Here is a 16179-nt window from a genome sequence, read left to right on the forward strand (position 1 = left end):
GATTGTGTAATATCTAACTTTTATTTTATTCTCGGCTGTTGTAAACATGGAGAACACCTTTAACCGCCCTTCATAGTTAGTAGTTAACCTCAACCATATTGCCCCAGGTTTTGGAAAGGTGAGGAACAAAACAACCTGTAACTCATTTAGGCCATTTGAATGCCTTGCACCATCTGAAACTATACCTGAACATAACTAGCAGTGACAAAATGCAGTGTTATTACCACTGACCAGCGAGATATATACTCCTTACCACAACTATTTTTGAATTATCAATATTTATATTTACTATGCTGACGATTCAAATAACCCTGGACACATGATAAATTGTTGAAATATTATCTTTGAAGCATTATCTCATCCAACAGTAAATTAATCAAGATCATCTACACTACGTAAATTACACTACCACGATATCCCAATGAGAAGTATGATGTAAAAAACATTTTAAAAGGCAGTCCATCATATGTTAATATAATGCTAAATTTGACTTAGCGAAAGTATAGGTCACCAATGTTCAGTACTCCTGCGGGTTAGGCACAGTAGGAGACCATGTATGTTACATGCCTGCTGATAGAGACAGGATTAGACTGCAGGCAGCTGTGAAACACGCAGCTGCAGCGCATGGAACTACAAAGCAGAGACAAAACTGCAGTCCAAGCTCAAACATAAAAGCTAATTTGATGCAACAGTACTATGAAAGTTCAAATACAAGCAACGTATTGCTACATTTTTATGATTCCATCATGAACAGCTAAATCAGAATGCCAGTTGCACAGGTATGTAAACTCGTCAAGTGGAAGTGGCAGGTGTAATTCATTTAAATCCGACTATACTGGATTTCCAATGCAGCAAAGAAACAAACATAATTCTATGTCAAATAACAGCAACCCCACACCAAGAAAATGCTCTTTTTTCCTTGCAAGATGGACTACTAAAATAACACTATTTGGATATCTGAATATGATTTCTGCACCCATGTGCAGCAGCTATGCAACTGTCAACTTCTGTATTTGAGAATTATTTCAACATTACTTGTATCACGAGATAATTTTATCTTCTGTATACATAATATGCAGATCAAAATGCATACCATGTTTTACAACTGAACGTTTTTGAAGTAGTTTCTCATTAACACAATGAAATGGAAGCTAAGTAGAATGTTTCTACAACAGCAATTTCATCCCCACCTCACGAACTCAACCGCAAAAAATGTACCACAGAAATGAAGCTTTCAATTTAGGAACCCAAATAGGTGGTGAAAAAAATCTTTCCCAGATGACAGAAGTTTGATCATTGCACGTTGTCAAACTATCCACAAGTCATTTCATTAATAATTCAGCCTTGGATGAAAAGCACAAATGAAACCAAAAGCACATTTATTCTTAAAGTAATACGAAAAAAATGTCTTGCAAGGTTACCATCTGTCTTCGATGATCAAATCACAGATTTTACTGGTAAAATTAGATTTTTGAAAGCCACACTTGCCATTGCTGTACACTTATACCAAGTGCTGCCAATTTTCTAACTTCATTTTAACAGCAAATGATGTTCTTACAAGTATAGATTCTTGGTTAAATGTAATAACTTTAACCATTTTTTCTCATCAGATTTTCCATTTTCCATAAAGATGCTGCACTGAAATGGTCCTGAGGTTTCAGTAAACTATGCAACTACATTGAAACTACTGTTTGGTCTTGCAGTCCTGTTCAATTATTACAGCTTTGTTATCCTTGCCACACCAACAATCCCATTCATTTCCCAAAGTGCATTTTGAGCCACATAAAATTCCCCTGACAAAAGCATAACTTTGCTCTACAGGCAACTGTTTGGAGAGGCTTTAGCAATTTTATTTTAATTTGACTTTTCCCAGCAGAGGTAGATAGCACTCCAACACCTTTAACATAAATAAAACATCCAAACCAGCTTTACAACAGTGTTAGAAGGTAAAGCATGATACTGAGCCATAGGAGGAGATTTTAGGTTTCAATGAGTGTTTTGAAAGAGGAAAAAGTGAGGTAGAGAGGTGGAAAACTGTAGGGAGGTTAGTCCAAAGCTGAGGGTCTAGTGAACTCAAGTCACGGCCACTAGTGATCCAGCCATTCAAATTGGAGATGTAAAAGAGGCTATAATTAGAGCAGCACAGATTTTTGCAGGTTGTGGGGCTGGAGGAGATCAGGGATAGGAAAGATGAGGTCAAGGTAGAATGTGAAAACACGGTTGAGAGTTTTTAAAATCAAGAGGTTCATCAGCGAGCACAGATGCAATGGGCAACAGGACTTTGAGTTTAGACACGGTGGGTTCTGGATGACCTCAAATTTGCAGAGGGTTGAGTGACAGGAATGAATACAAATAGTCCCAAGTCTAGAAGTAATCCAAGGCCAGGTTACAGCAATGGATAAGCTGTGACAGGGGTGCAATCGACGTTACAGTGGAAATAGGCCATCATTGTGATTGCACTCAAGGTTAAAAACTTCTCGGGATCAAATGTGACAACTCATTGCGAACAGACTGGCGTAATCAGAAACGGTTGCCAGGGAGAGGAGTGGAATCAGTAGCTTAGGAACAGAACTTGATGCAACGATCAAAAACAATGACTTCAGTCTTCCCAAGATTTAATTGGAGGAAATTTCCACTCATCCAGTGCTGGAAATCAAAGTAACAGTCTATAGTAATGTGAGGGAACTGAAACATCACTTATCAGTTTGGTTTGCTGCTGAATGAGAAGCAATCGCTTTCAAACAAAACAGCAGAACACAAGTTCAGAACCTGAGGTTTAGTGAGAGTGGGTGTTCCAATTGCATAGCTCTGAGCCACAAAAAATTAAATTCTTAATATCTTGGCAGTTTGGTGAGGTGTTTTTCACCCTCATTCTAAACTCAACTGAGAATAAAACATCACTGCACCATCCAACATACCAGTCTTTGGATACTTCTTCCCTCAAATACCAAAAATAGATAAGTGGTGATTCCACTGTTTGGTTAAGACTTACGCCAACTGGCTGTTGTGTTTCCCTGCATAAAAAGTGACTAAATTTTAAAACTAATTTATGATAGGTGCTTTGAAATATATTAGGCACCTTTTTATGTTTGCCACATACCAAGCAACTCAAAACATCTTTATTCAGAACATGACGTAAAGGGTTTGCAAAAAAGGCATGCTAATCTGAACCTGATTACTCCAGAATACTGAGACACAAATTAGAACACCCACTCATTAGTACTGTTTCCTCATGCCTCAATTCCTGAGCAAAAGATTCTGGATCTCAAGTACCAAAGGACGCCTTTCCATTAATTGCTTAGCTCTGGACCACAAAATATTAAACTCTCTTGTGTGCCACAAACTTAACTTGAATTGGTCTGTGGTCTTTCATATATGGCTTCAGTTGCAGCACAGTACTCATCACATCTTGCTGCATAACAGCTACCTTCAAGGAAAAGCTAAATTCCAGCTGTTGTTTCAAGATCCCTTTCAATGATAATGTTCCTGTCTTGGGGGTGGGGTCTGTCAGAGAGGCACAAATCATCACAGCTCACTTTTTAGTCCATAATACCAAGAGGAATAATGATTTTGATGTTCTAACTGTATGATTAATATAGAACAAAACCACTGTTGACAACATCACCCAACACATTACTAAAATGTATTTTTATTAAAACTGATAATTAATGACAGTGGACGCGCATTGTGTCATTTCTCTTTCAACACAGATGTAACCTCCCAAAGCTTCTAACTTCTTCATAAAAGGTGTCAGAGGCCAAGTCTAAAGAAAAACAAATACAATACAAGATATTTTTAAGTCAAAAGAATTCCAAATGAAACCAAAAATTATTTTTGATTTATGGGGTCCAATGCCTCATACGTAAGACAGCAACTTAAGCCACCTGAAAAGCCATCAGTAGTATACTTCATTAATTTTCAGCCCACCAGGATCCTCTGCTAGTCAATGTAAACTAAATTCATTGAAGCACCATAATGACTTGCATTCCAGCTTTGAGAGATTTGGCAGTAATAATTACTCATGCCTGATAGCCGACCAATCAGCTATATGGCGAGAAGCCAGTTCAGCTTCACCTTATATTTGTGAAATGCTATGGAGCTCAGTAGTGGACAATCATCAGCCCACGGGCTACTAGATTGTGATGGTGGGCCTTAAGGCATTTTGTCAACTGTTGCTATGTTCCACTGCTTTCCATCTGCATGCTTGTTTTCCTGCCACTGTCAAGTGATATGGACGTAAAGCAAGAGCAAATGAAGTACATGCCTGATTGCATACAACGTTGCCTACGAGAGCCTAGTAATCCCTCTGCCTTTTTTTATTATTTGAAGTTAATAACAGTTCTAATACACAAATGATTAAGTAGTTTATGTAAGTTATATTCATACTCTATATCTTTGATATTCATCCGTGGGACAAGGATAACACTGACCGGCCAGTATTTATTGCCCATTCCTTGGTGCCAGAGGGCATTTAAGAGGCAACCACATTGTTATGGCTCTGGAGTCACATGAAGGCCACACTAGTTAAGGACAGCAGATTTCCTTCCCTGAAGGACATTAGTGAACCAGATGGGTTTTTCTGACGATAGACAATGCTTTCATGGTCATCAATAGATTCTTAATTCCAGATTTTTTTTTACTCAATTCAAACTCCACTGTCTGCTGTGGCAGGATTCGAACCCAGGTCCTCCAGAACAACAGCTGAGTTTGTGGATTAATGGTCTAGTGATAATATCAGTATACCATTGCCTCCCCACTTCCTGAACTCATTGTGAAGTGTTCAGCATGTATGAAATACATCAAATCTTATTCACAGGTTCATGGTTAGTCAACAACTCCAATTTCAATCTGTGGCCCATTAATTTGGGGAGGGACTCTGAGATGAAGCCACTCATGCGACCCACTCACTTGTCTTTGTTGCTTATCAATACCGCAGCTCCTCAGCCCCCAAAATCCAAGCAGCACAGCACATGAAGCTACAAATATCGAATTACACATGATAGGAGCTGCAAGGGTCATTAATGTTAATAAATTACCCTCCTATACTTTTAAATAAACCTTCAGTGAAATTATCTTTTCCGAATAACAAGGTGCTTAAAACAAGCCATCTGGTGTTGTTATGCAGCATTGCAAATAGTTGAAATTTTTAAAATTGAGTAACAAGTATATAAAATATCAAGGATTACAGTCTAAACTTAGCCTTCAAATTCTATCCAAGCTTCTGGAGGCATCACATACCAAAGTTCTCTTTCAGAAATTTCTGCCAAATTCTGTATTCCTAACAGTTACCTTTATAGTGTGAAGCAAATCATATTTTTACGATAACATGTTGTTGTGAAACACAACATAACAATTGACAACTCAATGAGTACAAGGAAAAATATACTATGTCATGTCTCAGGATATTTTTAAGTGCAGGCACAGCTGAGCATAAAACAAAAGTTATGAATGACCAATTATACTGTTCTCGTGGTGGTGCTTGAGGGATACATGTTGGTCAGGAAGCTCTTAGAACCTATAGTTCCACTTCAAATGGTGGCTACAGATATTTCTCATCCTCCTGAGCAGACAGGCAGCCTCAGTTTAAAATCTCACTTGACAGATAGAAATCACCCAGTAACTTACTGACCGGACAGCATTGCTTGTGGATGCAAGACATGGAATAGAATTTGAACCAAGAACCTTTAGACACAAAGGCATAATTATTACCACAGATCCAAGCTGAACATCTTGAACAAAATGAGCAATTCTCTGAATGATAGATTGTTGTATTGCAAAAATTGTTCAAATGCACACCTAGCAGAACAGTAACATGGAGTCATCATTTTGCATTTACACATAAATCAAGACAGCGATTTCTACAGGCTCAGTTTAACCATTTTAGTGATAACTTTTCCTGTGGTTACATCTGTTATGACTCAGCTGCTTTATGTAACCAGACAGTAAATCACAAACACAAATGCCAAAAGCCATCAGACCAGAAGTACTAACTGTAGACTAGTGGGCAACAGGTATGATTAACACAACCTGGAACTGATGTGATTTAGTAAGTATTCAAGATAAAATGACCTAAGTCTTCAGGATTAGAAATATGTAACTATATAGAACACACTCCTCCCATTAAGACCCAGCAGCAATGCAGCATTTTTTTTTATATAAAGCTCATCATCCTGTGAAACAAGTTCCAAAATATTCATTGACAGATCACAGCATACTTAAATTTCTATTCATCATAAAGTAACCATTAGGTTACTCCAAGTCTGCAAAATTCTGAGACAAAACTTTTGACCATGATCTTGCCTTCAAATGATAAACAATTTTTAAAAAAGCATCTTTAAACTATCTTCTTCCATCTCTACCTCATCCTCAAAAGCCAAGAAGTCATGCAAGATAAATAAAAAATCTGCATGGTTGTGGGAGTGAGACAGCTCGTTGATCTCACCACTATTCTCCAACAGGTCATGTTGCAAGTACATCAAATTCTACTGATGTTGCCTCTGCAACTGTATCATCATCTTAATCTTCATAGAAGAACCCCGAGACAGCCAGCACCTGCAACATCACTCCAGAATTCTGGAAGCTGTAAAATTTAAATAAATGGCTCTATAGTTCTATTAAAGCAAAGTAGTAATCAACCTTTAACCAATGCACAGTTTTATCAATTTATGAGCGAGCTTCTTTGGTCGCTTACCAAGAAAGATTAAGTCAGCAAACTTGGAGCAGTAGTCCAGATATTGGTGTTGCAATTCTGGGAACGGTGTTCAAATGCCAACCAAACTTATGGGGCAGAAATCTCCACTGTCTTCTGGCTTTAACAGTCCTATGTGAAATGGGTTTGAGATGTGTAAAATTAAGTTTCAAATGGGCACCGGGCTTTATCACAAGCTGCCTTATTTTAGCATCAATACACAGAAAATTAAAATCACTAGCAACGTTGCCCAAAAACATAACATGTTCTGCAACTAACAGCATGCTGTTTATTTTTATTAGGAAGTAATGTTTGCTTTTTTGTCGTAGAGCTGCTTTAAAAACAAAAACCATGTAAATTCAAAATGTCAACAATGCTACAGAAGTAAAAATAGATGTAGGGCTGGTTGCCAAGAAAGAGGGATTAAGAGCGTGGCTAAAAGCATTATTAAAAAATCCTTTTATAACCCATCTTTTTGATTTTGTGCATAGGAGAGGTTTAAGGAGGAAATTTCAAAAATTAGAACAGTACAAAATCAGCAGGATCAGTGAAAATGAAACATAACTGGAGCAGTGCAGAGAAAACTTGGCATCTCATCTAAACGTTAGAACTTATTTAGACATGATTTTAATGCTTGAGGAATTCAAACATTTGTGCGTCATATTCCCCGAAGTTAACTTCTTACAGCTTGATGAGCACAAGAATAGTCAAAAAGCACCTCTCACCATTTATTCAAATACATCCCAACAGATTAAAATCTGGCTAACTTCAAGTGATTAAAAAAAAAGGTATTTTAAACATTTGGCAGGAACAGACTGCATACTGTATAAAGTTTATTATTATTTCCTGATGGTTAAATTAAGAGTTCAAATTCTTAAGCTGGTGGCTTGACGTGGGGGAGAATGCAGCTCATTTGATGACTAAGATGTCAGCAAAGTGCATTTATTGGCAAGAAGGCATGAACAGAAGGGACAATGTTATAACAACTAAGTTCCCAGCATTCGTGAACTGCCATATTTCAAAAAAACGTGAAGACATTTTGCAGTTCTTGATACAGTGGCTTCCTGATCAGAGCTACTAAGGTCACCAGGTACTGAAACAAGTAGAGAACACGTTAGCATAGTGGTTATGTTATTGGACTAGGAATTTTGAATGTTGTTAATGAGCCAGACACCCCTCCCATGGCAGCTTGAGAATTTGAACTTGTCGCAAAATCTAAAGATAAAAATCAAATTTACAAATGGATAATATCCATGCCGCTCAATTTCTTGGAATTCACATTACAGTTTGTAGTTTGGCAACACTTGACATGCTGCTATCATGAAACTTCCCAGTTTCTCAGTAAATCCTGTTCTGTGCACTTTGTTACTCTCTGCGTTCCCTGCCATAAACTATTCAGCCAAGACTGTTAACCCCACAAATTGTTTGATATTATGTTGGTTTTCCCCATTTCCCCAGGTCATATTTCCGACTCACGTCAGAGATTTTCCAGCCGACAAAAGGTCATAGATTTGAAACAATCCCTTGGAGTATGTCTGGTGTTTTCTATCTGCAGTTCAGATTTCCAACATCCAGTATTTTGCCATTTACAGCAGCATTTAATTCATTGCCATTTGTCTCCCAGGAATGCCCACCATGAAAAGGTTGTGCTCTTTATTCAGGGAGAATTGCTGTTTTGTTTTTGTTCTCAAAGTGATCACTAAGAAAGGGAGAACAACTAGAAGCAAAAGTCATGAAAAACTACACATGCCATTATTTTGTTGTGTTAGGACTTCATTCCACAATATAAATGCAATGGTTTCTATGGTAACACAACCTAGGGGCACCACTTCAAGCAGCAATTGTACATTATGTATGCACCATTAGTGGCTGGGGTAACGGCAGGAGTGTGTCTCTGGAAAAGACAGGTTTTGATGTTTCCCAGCAAGGTTTGCAATGTGATCAGAAAGTTGACTTTATGCAAAAAAAATCAAGCTATCTCAGGGATATAAAATATGGAAACTGTTTACAGATGAAAAGTTCCATGCAAACAAGTGTGAATCATGACCCTCAGCTACCCCTTATTGTTCTGGGCTAAAATGTACCATTTTTCTTGCAGCTGACTATTCAGGATGACTGACGAAGCTAAATATTAGTTGGTCTATCCTAGAAAATCCTTATTTGTTGCCTTCAAAAACAGGAAATAAACTTTTGTCAATAAACAATGCGAGCACCTATCAGACACTGCTTAGTGATTTGCTGCTTTAAACCCTTGGTTCCATTTTGTCCTGCACTATTTTCTGCTCATGATCAGCAAAATCCCTAAACATTCAGTTAATCTAAGACCTCGTCTAAATGGTAAATTCAACTTTCGACATAGAAAATTTAACACTGGAAAAATTTACATCTGAAAATAGAGTTTTAGAAAATCCCAAAGCACCACATGAAACTGACAGCTGTGAACTACTGTTAATCCTCCAACATAGCACACTGATATGCACGTACTCCACTTACATTCTAAAACACTGGGCAGAATGTAGTATGCACTGATTGAAGTTACATTATCGGCCAAATGCAAAACTACCTTTTTTCATGCATATTTTCATAATAAGAAAACTAAGTAAATTTGTAAAATTTAGTTGAAATGGTGTCTCACAGAAATAATAATATGGTTCCTTTCAATAGCACACTGATTTTGTATAACTTGAATATACGCACAGCACCTCAAACGGATGCTTCCACATCCAACAGTTATGATTTTAAATTTTTGCCAACGATCATGTTATAAAAGGGAAACTGTTGAAATTTGAGTACAAGGATTTCAATATAGTTAACAGAAAAATACCTGATGGGTAAAAAAACTCAAAACGTCTTTTAACTCAAGATATCATCTGTATCTCAAATCAATTCACTCTGATGCTCCTGAATGTAGAAATGCATATATAATTAAAATCAAAACATGTGGAAGTGGTACACTGGTGGATACAGCTTCATGCTGCACTTCACACAGTTCCAGATCAGGGTATTCAAAGTAAGCAACAAAAGCAATTAAGTAAGTTCTTGCACATTCTCCCAGTTTTCCACCCTCACCCAAGCCATAAAAAGCACTCAATACAGGGCAGACCTTGGCAATTCCTTACAGCTCATCTGAAGGCTGTGGTCATACACACAATTATGCAGTTGCTATTCAACCATCAAGTGCCAAGCCAAATGTGCAGGGTAGGACACATGACAGGACAAACAAATCCATTCAAAAAATAATTATATTCAAGAGACAACTGGCTGCTTGGAAGAGGGTGTTAGTCCATTCTTAGCACATTCACTAGAAGGTAACGTGTCAAACGTTGAAAACATATGCCAAAAAATAATAAAACGCTAAAGTAAACCATGCTGACAAAATTAATTAGGCTAATGTTGTCTAAGGTTCAGGAACGTAAACTTTTTATTGCCAGGTCATTTGGCAATACTGCTGTAAAAATGAGACAAATGCAATGCAAAGAAAGATATGCTATTACTTTAGCTAAACTTCCGGGCTCCCCAGTTAAACAAGTCGAGGATATATGAATAATTTAATAGAAAAAATGGCAACTAAATTAGGGTTTTAAAGGCAGTCTTTCCATTCATTTCATACAAAGACAATAATTTTAGTGGATTAGGAGGATCGCAGAAAAAAACTGACCAATACAAAGGGGCATCTGTGGAAGTTTAACAAAAATTACTCATGTATCACACTCCACTATGTTCCCTCCTTGGTAGAGAGAGATGGCAAGGAGAAGACAGGATTATACAAGGAAACTTGCAGTCCTTCTTCAATTTAGGATGTAACCAAATCTAGATTTTACATTTACTGTGAATGCATGGTCTCTTTTGTCATTAAGACACTTGGTATTGTTATTTGACTTTCAGCTTAAGGAATATCTGTGGATAGAAGAAAAAGCAATTGTAAGCACATTCTGGCCTCAGGCAAGGAATGAAAACCTGAGGCATACACACTCATGAAAGTCTACAGTAAGTTTTGTTTCTTTAAAAAAAGATGTTCAATTGTAACCTGGTTAACTCATGGCAACATGATCACAGCTGGTGCCATCTTAAAAAAGTAACATCCCATCTAACCTGAGGACCAGATTTCTTCAGTATACAGTACTGGAAAATGGTTTAAGTCAACACACTTGCGTTTGTGTAATAGTCTGATTTCATCAAATCATTACCAACACACAAGTGTCATGTAGCATAAAACATGTTTTCCACTGCTGACTGCAGGCAACATTGCTGTTAATGTGATACATTTGGTAAATGATAAAATTTATCTTTGATTAATTTATTTTTGAAATCTCAGTTCTTAAAAGGATGAAGACACAAGATTTCAGTTCAAAACAAATTTTACAATACACTAAATTATATCCAAGCTAAACTCTTAACAACCAGAGGTCCCTTTGAATTAGCAAGCAATTTGTGGTTAAAAATGTAAATGATCAGTGTGTACATTAAATGACAGATAAAGAGTCAAGTCAGCAGTCCGCTCTGATCACGGAGTCACAAAACTCTTTGATTATGGACAGAGGATAATATTTTTCATAATGGAGCTCATGTAATCCCTAACTTGCTCTATAGTCACAATTTTCACCATAACTGGCACAGATCTGCACAGCCAACTAACTTGTCTGGGATGGGGAGTCAATTCACCAGTGTTAGCTTCCAGCACCAGAAAAGGCTGTTGTAACGTGTCAACTTCTTAACCAAGGCACAGCCTTCTCCACCAGTGGGCTCAACTTCAAGACAGGATCCCTCACATGTACAGCAATTTATGTCTCATTTTGAGACTAACATCCAAACAATACTGTTTAAACCAAGTTAAAATACTAACATCCTGGGGGCTACCACTGATCAAAAAGTGAACTGAACAAGACATGCAAATATTATGGCTACTAAAGTAGACACGCTAAGAAGTCTCACAACACCAGGTTAAAGTCCAACAGGTTTATTTGGTAGCACAAGCCACTAACTTTCGGAACACTGCTCCTTCGTCAGCTAAGTGGGAGTTCTGTTCACAAATAGGGCATATAAAGACACAAACTCAAAATTTACAAAATAATAGTTGGAATGTGAGTCTTCACAGGGAATCATGTCTTAAAAAGGTACAGACAATATGAGTGGAAAGAAGGTGAAGCCCAGGTTAAAGAGGTGTATTGTCTCCAGCCAGGACAATGAGATTTTGCAGCCCCAGGCAAATCTTGGGCATCACACATGGTGTGACATGAACCCAAGATCCCGGTTGAGGCCGTCCTCACGTGTGTGGAACTTGGCTATCAGTCTCTGCTTAGCAACTTTGCGTTGTCGTGTGTCATGAAGGCCGCCTTGGAGAATGCTGATCTTCAGTTAAGAAGCCAAATGCCCGTGACAGCTGAATTGTTCCCCAACAGGAAGAAAACAGTCTTGCTAGTGATTGTCGAGCGGTGTTCATTCATCCGTTGTCAGAGCGTCTGCATGGTTGCCACAGTATCCCACAATGTAACTATACGCCACAATGTACTAACGTAGAACCAAGGATGAGAATTCTGCAGGAATAACTCTGACCTGCAAGGTACATGTCAGCAGGGTGACGAAATACTCTCCACTTCCCTGGATGAGCACAACTCCGACCAAGAAGCTTAACACCCAGGGCAAAGCAGCCCACTTGATTGACTGGGGTGCCAATCTCTCTACAGCCAATGCACAGGGGCAGCCATCTGCATCAAAAACCAAAATGCATTGCAGCAACTTACCAAGGTTCCTTCAACAGCACCTTCCAAACCCGTGACTATTACCACCTCAGACAAAGGCAGCACATGTATTGGATCATCACCTGCAAGTTGCCCTCCAAGCTACACACCAAGCTGACTTGGAACCATATCATTCCTTCACTATTGCTGGATCAAAATCCTGAAACACACTTGCTAACAGCAGTGTACCTACACCACACTGATTCCAGCTGTTCAAGAATGCAGCTCACCAGCACTTTTTCAAGGTATGTGGGGATAAGCAATAAATGTGGCCTAGCCACTGATACCCATAGCCTATGAACAAAAAGCAAAAATAACCTAATTATGGCCAGATCAACTACCCTTAGACCAATTCTCCAGACAGATAGTCAGGTTTCTGTAACATACATGTCCTATTGATTCTTGCAGATGTTTAAATCCTGATAGCTTTGTTTCAGACCATACAACTGCTGTTGAATTTGGTACAATTTGTCAAGAACGAACAAACATTGTACCAATGGTGGGAATATGCAAAGCAGAGTGGAATTGGGATTAACAGTGGAAGGAAAGGAGGAAGAGGTAGAATTGACTAACGGTGAGAGAGAGGAGAAAGAAATACTGCAGAAATGAGAAATTAGGTACATTTGTAACTTCTTGCCACGGTTGCTTATCCAGTTAAAACCAAACCATCCAGAAACTGGTATAATTTATACATTTACAAGTGGCTGAATTATGGTACTGGCAAAACAAATTAAGTGATTATTCAACTCTGCCTTTTGGAACGGTTTGGAGCAGAAGGGATAAAAATGTGGTGGCAGTCAATTTATGGTTTGAAAACATTGAGAAAAAACACTAAATAACTGAGATAAAAGCAAAATACTGTGGATGCTGGAATCTGAAACAAAAACAGAAAATCTCAGCAGGTCTGACAAGATCTGTGGGGAGAGAATAGAGCAAATGTTGAGTTCAGATGACCCTGCGTCAGAGCTGGACAAAGGGTTGGCAAATTAGATCTCATGCCAAAGCAAGGTTATTTTACTTCATGCCAGGGAGCATAGTAAATATCAGGCTACCAGTCCAATAACCAAAATTACCAATACTTGTAACAGTTATAAACAAATCATTTCGATATCCAATTGTACTTCCAACTAATGAACAAGCTGGCAGTTTTGATTCCATTAACATTGGAAAAGGTAGAGTTCACAATATTTTGCTGTTTGAAGAAATAACATGCCAAACATCAAAACATGCTTAGCTAAAGTTAAAATTTGACGAATTGTCTGGATAAGTGGCAACAGAAAGACATATTCTAACTTGCTTTTCACATCGTTTAATTTCTTTACTCATATTGGTAATGCTTTTAGCCTCAAAATTTCATCATCAACAGGTCATTTCTTTGTAATAGTTTGTCAGTCAAAAGAATGGTCCACCACTGTCAACTTCATGCAGATTTGCGTTCTTACGTTAATGGTACATTCAAACAAATTTAATATCCATGCTTATTTCAAAACTATTAAACTCACCCTTGGAACAAGTTATTTTAGCTTCAATAAACATTGTCTACAGTTTCAGAGTCCTAATTTTACATCTGATATCTCCTAGGCAACAGAGAAGCCATAGCCACAAAACTCTTTACAAGCCAAAATTACTTGTGGGTGAAACCCTAAGATAGAATAGCTCCAAATTTGGAAAAACCTGCTAAGAATACTGAGTTAAACATTTTATTCTCCAAGACACCTATTGCTGCAAATTCAATTCAGGAACATTTGATTTAATACAACATCATATAACCACTGAGTCTCATTTTGCTCACTACAAACAACACGTTGAAATAAAACTTTGCTTCTGCAGCTCCATTGCCTTTAATTTATCAGCTACTGAATTTTAAATGCTTTACCATCTTCGATTTAAAATATTTCTGGATGCAGGAGAAAAGAATCTTCATAGTTCACAATCATTTCTTACAACTGCATAATGTTTCATTGATCCAAACAACAAGTCCGGGGAATATAAGGAACAGGAATCATTGAACCAGACTCTCAAGTCTGCTCTCTCAGTGATTATGGTTAATCTGTGGCTTCAACTTCATTTTCCTACCCAGTCTCCATTATCCTTTGCAGGACACCAAAAATAACAATCTCAAACCTGAATAGAAGGAATCACAGTCAAGAATTCTGAAGATCTGCAACTCTGAATGAAGAAACATCTTGATTTCAGTCCTAAATTATCGACCCTTCAACCTGAATTTGTGCCCCCCAGGTTTGAGGGTGCACAGCCAGGGGCCACAACCTCTCCACGTTTATCCTTGTCAAGCCCCTTCAGAACTTTGTATGTTTCAATGAGATTACCCCTTATTCTTCTAAACCAAGGAATATAGACTAATTTATTCAACCTATCCTCTCATCCCAGCATCCAAACTCGTAAATCTTTGCTCTACTGCCACCAATACAAGTATATCTTTCCTTAAAGATGACCGAAACTGCACACACCAGTCGTGACGTGACTGAAGCTTCATATAATGGTAGCAGCTGCGTTTCTTATGACTATACACCCAAACCTCTGTAGACATGAGCATATTAGAAATTTCACCCTTCTGTTATAAATATACTTTTCTATTCTAACAAACTGCCTAACCTCATACTTACCCACATAATCGTTCATTTTCCATATTGCTGTCCACTCATTTAACGTGTCTGTATCTGTTTGTGGTCTCTGCACTCAGTTTATGTATACCACCAAATTTGTGCCATCAAACTGAGGATGCATTAGTCTCAATCTCTTCATTGTGAACTGAAGCTCTAGCACTGATCCATAAAGCACACACTGCAGCCTACCAATTTGAAAATAACCCCATTTATCCCAAGTGTCTGCCTTCTGTCCATTAAACAATCCTTCATCCACGATTTTACCTCCAACTCCATGAGACCTCATCTTGAATATAAAATTTTTCAATGCCTTTTGAAAATCCAAGTATATTCAATCTACTGGCTCCTCCTTATTAATCTGAAGGCAAAATACTGCTTCTGCTAGAATCTGAAACAAAGGCCAGTTCTATCGAAGGGTCATCCTGACTCAAAACATAGGCTCTATTCTCTGTCCAAAATGCTACCAGACCTGGTGAGTTTTCCTAGCATTTCTGTTTTTTGCCCTTTTACCTATTGATTGGTGACATTCTCAAAACCCACATCAATCCCAAAAGGCCTGCATGTTATTTAACCTGCCAGCAGTCTGGGCAAATGAAGCATTTGTGATGCATTTTTTGTGCTCAAAAGGGTAAAGTAAATTTCAAGTCATGGCGATTTGGTGAATTGAAATTACTCTCAATAATTTCACTGATCCTACTCAGTGCAAGAGCCAGAGAGTCCATGATCACTTGGGATGGAATTGATCCCAAAAAGTCTGAAAGGCCAGCTGTATTACTCAATTCACAATACAGAAGATTATGCATTATATTTACGGTGAGGAACCAATATGGAATACACAAAAGGTACATTTTTACTTGGTTGCAAATATACCTTGTGTAGCATGAAATCTGCAGTCTACTTGTATTCAGAACAAAACATGACGTACTTCCAGCCAACCACAGAAATACGACTTAGCACTGGCATTGCCCAGAATCAACTGCAAGTCAAGCTACAATAAGCATCTCTGACATGTGCCAGTTGTTTCTTCTACTGCATCTGTGTTCCAACATCTTGACTATTATTTGATTTTTTAATCACATGTATTAGCATACTGTGAAAAGTAGTTTCTTGCGCACTACACAGATAAAGC

The 16179-nt window shown here is 38.0% G+C and overlaps 1 protein-coding gene across 7 annotated transcripts in view; it reads right to left on the bottom strand.

Annotated features, from left to right (window-relative positions):
* Positions 1-16179, bottom strand: part of tcf12 (transcription factor 12) — a 260025-nt gene that overhangs the window by 208162 nt on the left and 35684 nt on the right. Inside the window, exon 1 of one of the 7 annotated variants that reach the window (XM_080214468.1) lies at positions 6692-6802. The exons of the other annotated variants lie outside the window; for them this stretch is intronic. The gene's annotated coding sequence lies outside the window, so the exon portion shown is untranslated. Of the gene's footprint in view, positions 1-6691; positions 6803-16179 lie in introns of those variants that run through there. 7 annotated transcript variants of the gene reach the window in all.

Source organism: Carcharhinus amblyrhynchos, chromosome 28, assembly GCF_965287045.1.
Source record: "Carcharhinus amblyrhynchos chromosome 28, sCarAmb.v2.hapA, whole genome shotgun sequence".
Lineage (NCBI taxonomy): Eukaryota > Metazoa > Chordata > Chondrichthyes > Carcharhiniformes > Carcharhinidae > Carcharhinus > Carcharhinus amblyrhynchos.